The sequence below is a fragment of the Spinacia oleracea genome, chromosome 4 (assembly GCF_020520425.1).
Source record: "Spinacia oleracea cultivar Varoflay chromosome 4, BTI_SOV_V1, whole genome shotgun sequence".
Classification (NCBI taxonomy): domain Eukaryota; kingdom Viridiplantae; phylum Streptophyta; class Magnoliopsida; order Caryophyllales; family Amaranthaceae; genus Spinacia; species Spinacia oleracea.
Window position 1 is genome coordinate 29,141,878 of NC_079490.1, and position 11,899 is coordinate 29,153,776.

The following is an 11,899-nucleotide window of genomic DNA, read 5'->3' on the forward strand; positions in this document are numbered from 1 at the left end:
TTACCTGACAAGCAAGCAATCCTAACCGGCCAAGGCTTTGGTCGTGTAGCACGAAGCCCCGCAGCCCACGAATGGGCGCTACTGCCTTGCTCGGCCCATGCGCGCTGGGCGTAGCACGCGGCCCACTTGATGGGCCCTGCTGCGTTTGCTTGGCCCAAGCCTTGCTGCTCCGCGCGCGGGCTTGCTTGGCGTTGGGCCTGGCGCTTGCGCTGGGCCTTGCGTCTCGCAAGCTCGTTCGTCGAGCGTTCGCACAGAATTGATCTGTGCAAAACAGAACAGAAATGTTCTGTGAAGTTCAGTTCAGTTCTGCACAAATCAGAACTTATCTATGCAGAACAGTACTGTTCTGTACATATCAGAATTTTTCTGTTCAGATCTGCCAGATTGGTGGTAAAGGGATGCAACAAGAAAAAGGGCATTGACTTTGATGAGATCTTCTCTCCGGTGGTCAAAATGACATCTATCAGAACTGTGTTGGGTTTAGCAGCAAGTCTTGATCTTAAGTTGGAACAACTTGATGTAAAAACTGCATTTTTACATGGTGACTTGCATGAAGAGATCTACATGGACCAACCTGGAGGTTTTGAAGAAAAAGGGAAAGATAAACTTGTTTTCAAGTTGAAGAAGAGTCTTTATGGGCTCAAACAGGCACCAAGGCAGTGGTACCGGAAATTTGATTCGTTTATGACAAGCAATGGTTATAAATGTACTACAGCCGATCCTTGTGTGTATTTTAGAAAGTTCCCTGGAGGTAATTTCATCATCCTTCTTTTATATGTAGATGATATGCTGATAGTTGGACAAGATGCTAATGTGATTCAAAATTTGAAGAAAGCCTTTTCCAAGTTATTTGACATGAAAGACTTGGGCCCTTCAAAGAAAATCTTAGGCATGGAGATTGCTCGTGACAGGAAAGTTGGGAAATTGTGGTTATCCCAGGAGAAGTATATTGAATGGGTGCTTGAAAGGTTCAATATGAAGCATGCTAAGCCTGTTAGTACACCACTAGCTACTCACTTTAAGCTAAGTAAGAGAGCTGAAGGAAATAATGCCCTTGGTCCAAGTATGCATTTAATGGTAAGTCTAATAAATGCAGTTCAGTATTAATTATGCAAGTTAATAATTCAGTGAGATCAAGTGAACTGTACGCCTAGCTAGAGGCCGCTTCAGTTCAAGTGGATCAATGATATTAATCCACAGCTTACTCTTGACTGAACCCGTAGGGCCACACAAATAGTACGTAAACTGATCAAGTATTTAATGGCATTAAATACTCCATCTAATGGATATTCGGAATCGACGGATCTTGGTTTCAGTGGGAGCTGAGATCGTCAAAGGCAAATAAATGAATACTCCGGAAACGATGATATTGCCGGAAACGGAAATATGGATCGTATCGGAAATATAAATATTATCCAAGTCGTAGATGTTGCCGGAAACGGAAACATGGTACGTATCGGAAAATATTATCGGAAATGGAAATATTGCCGGAATCGGAAATATTGCCGGAAACGGAAATATTGTCAGAATCGGAAATATTATCGGAATCGGAAAATAATTCCGGAAACGGAAATATTAAATATTTTTTCGAGACGGAAATTAATTCCGGAATCGGAAATGTTAAATATTGTTCGTATCGGAAATGAATTCCGGAATCGGGAAATTAATCGGAAGCGCGTCGTACGAATTAGCATCGGACGAGCTTGCTAGACGAAGGCCCTGCACGAAGCCAGGCCCGCGTCCAGCAAGAAATGGCGTGCCACACACGAACAGCCCAAGGCTGCGCCAGGGCCACCGCAAGGCAGGCCAAGCGGGCGCCCAAGGCTGCAGGCAGCCTCGTGGGCTTCGTGGCCGCGTGGGCTGCGTCGCTGCTCGGGCTACGCGCGCGCGCGCATGGCTCCCCTCGTGGGCTGCTGTGTGTGTTTGTGTTCACATACGAAACCTAAAGCGTATAGGATTTGTTTTGATGATTAATTTCCTAATCCTAAAAGATAAATTAATTAGAGTTCTGCTAGGATTCTAACTTAATTAATTCGTATCCTAGTAGGATTCGATTGCTTATTCCGTAGTCTATAAATATGAGATCAATGCTAATAATTTATATCGAGTTTGAAGTATTTAAAGGTAAGAATTTGAAGCGAAAATTCAGTCATACACTTTGCCCATAATAGCCGAAAATATTAGAACCTTAAGGGCGATTCTAGTTAGTCAATCTTAAGGCGGATCCGGACGTGCTGTGGACTTTCTACGGAGGGACGACACTTGGAGTCCTAAAGACTTGTTCTTGTTCGGTTCGGGCGCAGCAAGGGAGGGCACGCTACAAAGAGTATGCATCCTAATTATGCTAATTGTTATGTGGCAATTAATTTAGAATCCTGGCGTTTATGGTTTTTTCCGCATGATTTATATTCGTTTATATTTATCATAACCTAACAGTGGTATCACGAGCCTCTAATTAATTCCATAATAATTGCTTAACATGGTTAAATTTTACAAATTTGCAAAGAATTAAAAGGGGTGATTAATTTTCGTAATTGTTAATTAATTGCAAATTGCGTTTATTTAATTAAATGTACGCCGTTTTTCGGCAGTTTCTTCGTTACTCAACGAAATCGAGTGATTTTTGTGTCAATTCCGCATGTAAAAGGCATTCTAAAATTTTGGCAAAAATGACTATTTTTCGGCCGAACCTAGATTTCCCAAATTCGAAGCCTAACTATGACTTTTCGGAGGTTTTAGTTTTTCGAACGCAAAAGTTTGTAATTTTAAGATGTTAAATTAAATATTTGCGATTCTTGTTGTTAAATCTTGAATTATGATTGACCTACAGTATATGTTTAACAAATTTGAATGCCTAAGCTTGTTAATTATACAACCTAATTTGTACATGTAATTAATTTGTTGAAATTCGAATAATTTAGAATTGATTTGATTTTCATAATTAATTAACGATTTAATTAGGTACCCATGATTAAAAAGCACCATAAAAATTGTTAATTTGTGATAAATTTTAAATTTTTATGACCTAGATTTGAATCCATGATTATCGAAAATTAATTGATTAATACATTTTCGATTTTTCGCCCTAAAATTATGAAATTAATAGGATTTATTAATTTTTCATTAATTTTGAATTATAAGTTTTAATTTTTATGAAATTCGCTCATAAAAGTTGCACGCACAAAGCAATGTACGCTACGTGTTACCCTTGAGGGGTGTTGTATAGTGCGGGCACGCGACGACGAGCAAGGGAGCTCGTCGCCCGTGCGGTACGAATGCAGCGAGCAACAAAGCGTGGCGCACGCGCGAGGCAGTGATGCCTTGGCGTGTGTGTTGCGCGCATGGGGCAATGGGCGATGGGCGAGCAAGTACAGCGAGCAAGGCAAGCACGCGTGGGCGGCGATAGATGCTGCGCCACGACGTGCGTTGCCTCGCCCAGCAAGCATGCGTGGGCGGCGATAGATGCTGCGCCACGACGTGCGTTGCCTCGCCCAGCAAGCACGCCAAGGCAGTAGCCAAGGCAGCGACAAGCGCATCACAACGTGCACGCATGCAGCGTTGGCTGGCCTGTCCAGCAAGCGTTGCCCAGCAGCGCGCCAAGGCGATGGGCGAGTGGGCTGCGCGCAAGCGTGGCTCGCTGGGCCTGACGCATTGGTGCGTTGTTCCTTGGGCTTTGCGGTACGATCAATCGAGTGATAAGGGTTTTGTTGCTTGTTGGACTTGACGAGGCATGGGCGCAAGCCCATTGCCTTGTCTTGACCCGATTGGTTCGTTTTAAATTTAATTTTGAATTTTCAGTTCGTAAACGATTTTAATTAATTTTAAAAATTCGTAATTTAAATTGTTTTCTCGGAATTTAATTTTGAATAATCTAATTATTATAAATTTTAATTTATACTAATTATTTTACCAAAATTAAAACCTTTAATTAATTTAAATTCATTTTAATTCAACTGAAAATAAATTAAAAGGGGATTCAATTATAAATTTAAATGAGCTTTAAATTTTAATTAAATTTGTATGTTTCCGGTTAGACAAGAGATACATTTTTATGTTTAAAATTAGTAAAGCATGTAAATTTATTGGTTTAAGTGGGAGCATTTTAGTCATAAACTCTTGATTAGGTCTACATTCCTTTAAGGTTAAAACAACTTGATTAGAATTAATAAGGACTGAATAATTGGTAGATTATTGGTGCCCTTGATTAATTGCTGCAAATATTTATGTGATGCATAACATGTTCTACTAACCAGCTATGTGGGCCATTCATGATATATATTGTATATTTTGCAGGTTATGGAAAGTGACTAGTATGGCCCAAATAGGATAGTAAATATGGTCTGTGTACCATTAATTTGAATGTAATATTGGTCTAAAATACCAAAATTTATTGCTTTTAAATATGGTCTGCGTACCATCAAATATTTGTAATTAGTTTAATTATAGCTTATCCTATTTGAAGAAAATGGCACCTCCCATGGTGAAATTCAAGACGGAGTTTCCAATCCATTTTCAAGACGGACTTTGAAGTTGAAGCTTCAAGATGAAGTCGGGCCATACTAGATCACATTTATATCTTATGCATGTTTTAAGTTATTTATTGCTTTAAATATGTCTTAATTATGCATGAGATTATGGCTTGATTATGTTGCATGATTAAGGATTTTAGTTCACTTAAAATTTAACCAACATAGTAAGAGCCTTAAGTTCCAAACTTTAAAATTGAGTTAAAAGGTGCCATGCCAAAATAACACTTACTTGGATATCCTTTACATCAATCTTAGTAATAGTTTTCCGCCATAGCGAGGTGTTACTTATTGATTCTAAAGGGGTAAGGTACACAAATAATTTTGAGTACACGTTAGTTTTGGTGAAACTCAACGATATAAGTAACGAGTCCTTTTATGTCGTGGCAAATGCGATAGGTTTACCTAATAAGATCTTAGACGTACTTATCAACCAAGAGTAGTTTCTAGACTATTAGCAAAGGCTTTGCTTACCTAAAATATTTTAGAATTGAGTCTAAATACATAATGTGCTTAATTCTTCAATGATTTAAGGATCTTGGAATCATTTTATTCACACCTGCCGGAACACATAACTTGAATAAAATTCTTAATAAATGATAAATTATGCATGTTTGCTAGAATTTAAAGTTTATTAAGAGCAACTGTGAATGGTTATTTATTTGTTTATTCTTTTTCAATTGTAGTTTTAACTATGGCAAACAACAATCAAAACATCATCATAGGTTATGAGCTTATGGTCAAGCTGAACCTAACAAGTTTTCTTGAATGGGAAGTTAAGCTAGTTGAAGTAGTCAGACTCAATGGACTTGAGTATGCACTACTCCATCCCAAGCCAAGCTACTATGCCAGAGACATGACCCCTGAAAGATTTGCCGCCTGGGATGCGGATCTCAAAAAGGTTATGAGTCTCATGCTGAACAATATCCCTGATGAATGGGCTAGGAGGTTTGAAGTTTACGAACCTTTTACGCTCATCAAGAATCTGAGGGATATCTGTCGTGGAAACACGGAGGACAGGGACCTTAATGTCCATGAGTTGATTAAATCAATGTCTGGTCTAAAGGTTAGTTCTCATAACAGGTGTTTTAGGATGGAGGTCCAAGAAACACATGTTCAACTCCTTCGCACTAAACAAAGGGTAGGCGTCCCACTAAGGTTCCATGTGGAGCTTATGCTTTCATACTTTGATCGCCTAAGTCTGCTAGGAACACCAATAAGCGAAAGGATAGATGGCAGTATCTATCTTGCTCAATTCACTGCACAGTGGGTTTGGTCTCTTCAAGCAACTATACCTAAGTGAACCAAGAGAAGAAACAGTTGCAGAGTTTGTTCACCTTGTCAGAAAGGCTGAAATAGTACTCGACTGTGAAGCCAAAGATTTACTCAAGGCTAAAGGGAGACCCTTCAAGAAAGGTGGAAAGTCCAAGGGCAATGCTGAGTCAGTTCACAGAAAGAAGACAAAGCAGGACAAGTCCACATCAAGTTGTCTTTATTGTGATGGAATTGGCCATTACAAGAGAGAATGTCCAAAGCTTAAGGAAGATCAGAAGAACGGAACAGTCGTTCCATCTTCAGGTATTTTCGTTATAGACTGTATACTTGCTAATTCAACTTCTTGGGTATTAGATACTGGTTTTGGCTCACACTTATGTTCCAATTCACAGCGAATAAGAAGAAGTAGAAGGTTAAGCAAGGGTGAAGTTGACCTACGAGTGGGAAATGGAGCACGGATTGCTGCATTAGCTGTAGGAACTTATTATTTGTCGTTGCCCTTTGGGCTAGTTTTGGAACTGGAAGATTGTTTCCATGTTCCAAGTCTTACTAAAAACATCATTTATGTTTCTTGCTTGGATGCTAAGGGATTTTCCTTTTTAATAAAAGATAATAGTTGCTCGTTTTATTTTAAAGAGATGTTTTATGGATCTGCTAGATTAGTCAATGGACTTTATTTATTAGATCAAGACAAACAAGTTTATAACATAAATACCAAAAAGGCCAAAAAGAATGATTCAGATCTCACCTATCTGTGGCATTGTCGATTAGGCCATATTAACTTGAAACGCATAGAAAGACTTCAAAAGGAAGGAATTCTAGAACCATTTGACTTAGAGGATTATGGTAAGTGCGAATCATGTTTACTTGGCAAAATGACAAAGCAACCTTTCTCTAAAGTTGGAGAAAGAGCAACTGAACTATTGGGTTTGATCCATACAGATGTATGTGGACTAATGAGTACAAATGCTAGAGGTGGTTTCAGCTACTTTATCACTTTCACTGATGACTTCATTAGATATGGTTATGCCTACCTAATGAAGCATAAGTCTGAATCCTTTGACAAATTCAAGGAATTTCAGAGTGAAGTAGAGAATCAATTAGGCAAGAAGACTAAGGCACTGCGGTCTGATAGAGGCGGTGAATATCTGAGCTATGAATTTGATGACCATCTGAAAGAGTGTGAAATTCTATCAGAATTGACTCCTCCTGGAACACCACAATGGAACGGTGTGTCAGAACGGAGGAACAGAACCTTGCTAGAAATGGTTAGATCAATGATGGGTCAGCCCGAACTTCCAATAGAATTTTGGGGACATGCACTAAATACAGCTGCACTCACTATAAATAGAGCTCCGTCTAAAACTGATGAAAAGACTCCATATGAGTTATGGTTTGGAAAGCCTCCAAAAGTATCTTTTCTTAAGATTTGGGGATGTGAAGTATACGTCAAACGATTAATTTCAGACAAACTTCATCCAAAATCTGACAAATGTATCCTTGTGGGCTATCCAAAGGAAACAAAGGGGTATTACTTCTACAATACATCTGAGAACAAGGTGTTTGTTCTCGAGATGGTATGTTTTTGGAAAGAGATCACATTTCCAAAATGACAAGTGGGAGAAAATTAGACCTCGAAGAAATTCTAGTCGAACAACAAACTCTAGAGAATGCTCAAGATGACATTCAGGATGAAACTCAGAGATCTTTAGAATTATCTGGTGAGAGTCAAGAACCATCTAGAAATGTAACCCCGCGTAGATCGCAGAGATATAGATCTCAACCGGAAAGGTACTTAGGTATTTTGACAAACGAGAGCTATGAAGTTCTATTACTTGAAAGTGATGAACCTGCGACTTACAAACAAGCTATGACGAGCCCTAGCTCCAAGCAATGGCAAGAAGCCATGCAATCTGAATTAGACTCCATGTCTAAAAACCAAGTTTGGGATTTGGTCGATTTGCCAGATGGCTACCAAGCCATAGGAAGCAAATGGGTTTTCAAACTAAAAAAGGATAAGGATGGGAAACTTGAACTTTTCAAAGCTAGATTGGTTGCTAAAGGTTACAGGCAAGTCCACAGTGTGGATTACGATGAAACCTTTCACCAGTTGCAATGCTAAAGTCTATTTTGATAATGTTAGCAATCGCTGCATATTACGATTACGAAATATGGCAGATGGATGTCAAAACCGCTTTCTTAAACGACGTTTTAACAGAAACTATGTTTATGACACGGCCTGAGGGTTTTGAGGATCCAAAGAATGCTAAAAAGGTATGCAAGCTTAAGAAATCAATCTATGGATTGAAGCAAGCATCAAGGAGCTGGAATATACGTTTTGATGAAGCAGTCAGTGACTTTGGTTTCATCAAGAACGCAGACGAATCTTGTGTATACAAGAAGGTCAGTGGGAGCAAAATTTCTTTTCTAGTATTATATGTCGACAACATATTACTTATCGGAAATGACATTCCTATGTTGGACTCTGTCAAGATTTGGCTTGGGAAATGTTTTTCGAAGAAGGATCTAGGAGAAGCACAGTACATACTGGGCATCAAGATTTACAGAGACATATCTAATAAGATGATTGGACTTAGTCAAAGCACTTATATCAATAAGGTGCTTGAAAGGTTCAATATGGAAGATTTCAAGCGAGGCTACCTACCCATGTCTCATGGAATGACTCTAAGCAAGACTTAGTGCCCAAAAACACTTGATGAGCGTAGACGAATGAATGGGATTCCATATGCATCATTGATTGGTTCAATAATGTATGCTATGATATGTACACGTCCGGATGTTGCGTATGCACTCAGTGCTACGAGCAGATACCAGTCAGACCCAGGAGAGGCACATTGGACTGCTGCCAACAATATTCTGAAGTACCTCAAAAGGCACAAAGATGACTTCCTGGTCTATGGTGGAGATGATGAATTAATTGTTAAAGGCTATACGGACGCAAGTTTCCAAACCGACAAAGATGATTTCAGATCATAGTCTGGGTTTGTCTTCTGCCTCAGCGGAGGAGCAGTAAGCTGGAAAAGTGCTAAGCAAAGCACCATTGCGGATTCTACAACTGAAGCGGAGTACATTGCTGCACATGAAGCAGCAAAGGAAGCTATATGGCTAAGGAAGTTCATAGGTGAACTTGGTGTAGTCCCCTCCATTAAAGGACCAATAGCCCTGTATTGTGATAATAACGGAGCTATTGCACAGGCAAAGGAGCCTAGACACCACCAGAGAGTCAAGCATGTACTTCGTAGATTTCACCTTCTACGAGAGTTCGTTGAAAGAAAAGAAGTCGAGATAAGCAAGATTGGAACTGATGACAACATCTCAGATCCATTGACTAAACCTCTGCCGCAGGCAAAGCACAACTCGCACACTGCAGCTATGGGAATCAAGCATATTGGAGAATGGCTTTAATGTCCTTATTTAATGTTTTAAAGTTTTAGAGTTTAATACTTTGTAAAATATTATTGGTTAATCATTCACATTAATGAATAGAATTCATTTTTCCATTTAATTTGTGGTTTATTAAATGATGAGTACCTTCAATTTGACGATATATTCAAGATAGACTGTCAGGACAAGTCCTGTGACTAAGAAATGTCTATCAAGTAAACTTGAATGTCAACAGTTGAAAATGGTCACTGGTCGGAGTTTTCTATAAAGATGGACGCATAGAAAACGTTAGACGACTAGAATGCAAGATGACTAGTAGTTTTGTGTCTTGAACTATGAGGACATGGCAATGTCGCAATCATTTGCATAGATACTTACTTTGGAAGACTAGTATCGGACAGACCTATGAAACTTTACTGTAAAAGATGAGAATCTGTCATAAGTAAATTTCATTTAAATTATTAGACACAAATCCTCAATACTTGAGTGATTTGAGATTACTTGTTTGAGAACTGCTTACTTTGACGTTGTCACCGTCGCACCGTAAAAGGAGGCTATAAAGGCAACGCTCGGGTAATTACCTATCAAACGAAGTCTAATCTCAAGATCGCAAAATTGGGATTGTCCTCCCATAAATCGGGATGAGATGCTAAAAGTTGTACAAGGCCGCTCGGAGAGCTAGAAACTGTAAAATGCATGGTCGTGCTCAGATGAATCATAGGCTATGATTATCTGTTTATTTGATCAGTTGAACTCTGAAACCGAGAAACACCTCTGGACATAATAAGGATGACAACTCTTACCTTATGTTCAAGACCAAGCATCGAGTGACAAAGGAATTAGGAAATGCACACTTGTCCCTAAGGACAAGTGGGAGACTGGAGGAAATAATGCCCTTGGTCCAAGTATGCATTTAATGGTAAGTCTAATAAATGCGGTTCAGTATTAATTATACAAGTTAATAATTCAGTGAGATCAAGTGAACTGTACGCCTAGCTAGAGGCCGCTTCAGTTCAAGTGGATTAATGATATTAATCCACAGCTTACTCTTGACTGAACCCGTAGGGTCACACAAATAGTACGTAAACGGATCAAGTATTTAATGGCATTAAATACTCCATCTAATGGATATTCGGAATCGATGGATCTTGGTTTCAGTGGGAGCTGAGATCGTCAAAGGCAAATAAATGAATACTCCGGAAACGATGATATTGCCAAAAACGGAAATATGGATCGTATCGGAAATATAAATATTAACCAAGTCGTAGATGTTGCCGGAAACGGAAACATGGTACGTATCGGAAAATATTATCGGAAATGGAAATATTGCCAGAATCGGAAATATTGTTGGAAACGGAAATATTGTCAGAATCGGAAATATTATCGGAATCGGAAAATAATTCCGGAAACGGAAATATTAAATATTTGTTCGAGACGGAAATTAATTCCGGAATCGGAAATGTTAAATATTGTTCGTATCGGAAATGAATTCCGGAATCGAGAAATTAATCGGAAGCGCGTTGTACGAATTAGCATCGGACGAGCTTGCTAGACGAAGGCCCAACACGAAGCCAGGCCCGCGTCCAACAAGCAATGGTGCGCCACACACGAACAGCCCAAGGCTGTGCCAGGACCACCGCAAGGCAGGCCCAGCGCGCGCCCAAGGCTGCAGGCAGCCTCGTGGGCTTCGTGGCCGCGTGGGCTGCGCCGCTGCTCGTGCTTCGCGCGCGCGCGCATGGCGCCCCTCGTGGGATGTTGTGCGTGCGTGTGTGTTTGTGTTCACATACGAAACCTAAAGCGTATAGGATTTGTTTTGATGATTAAATTCCTAATCCTAAAAGTTAAATTAGTTAAATAAGAGTTCTGCTAGGATTCTAACTTAATTAATTCGTATCCTAGTAGGATTCGATTGCTTATTCCATAGCCTATAAATATGAGATCAATGCTCATAATTTATATCGAGTTTGAAGTATTCAAAGGTAAGAATTTGAAGCAAAAATTCAGTCATGCCCATAATAGCCGGAAATATTAGAACCTTAAGGGCGATTCTAGTTAGTCAATCTTAAGGCGGATCCGGACGTGCTGTGGACTTTCTACGGAGGGACGACACTTAGAGTCCTAAAGACTTGTTCTTGTTCGGTTCGGGCGCAGCAAGGGAGGGCACGCTACAAAGAGTATGCATCCTAATTATGCTAATTGTTATGTGGTAATTAATTTGGAATCCTGGCGTTTATGGTTTTTTCCACATGATTTATATTCGTTTATATGTATCATAACCTAACAAGAGCTTGTCCTACAACAGAGAAAGAGAAAGAAGTTATGTCATCCATTCCTTACTCTTCTGCTGTTGGTTCTTTGATGTATGTTATGGTGTGTACTAGACCTGATATTGTTAGGTTATGATACATATGACAATTACATAGATCATGCGGAAACAACCATTAACCCAGGAAACATATTATTTACACATAATCATATAGCATAATTAGATGCATACTCTTTGTTGCGTGCCTTCCCTAGCTGCGCCCGAACCGAACAAGAACAAGTCTTTTAGGACTCCAAGTGTCGTCCCTCCGTAGAAAGTCCACAGCACGTCCGGATCCGCCTTAAGATTGACCAACTAGAATCGCCCTTAAGGTACACAGAAAATTCGGCACTTTTGAGCAAGATGTGTGTTTGATTTTCTCTCAAAA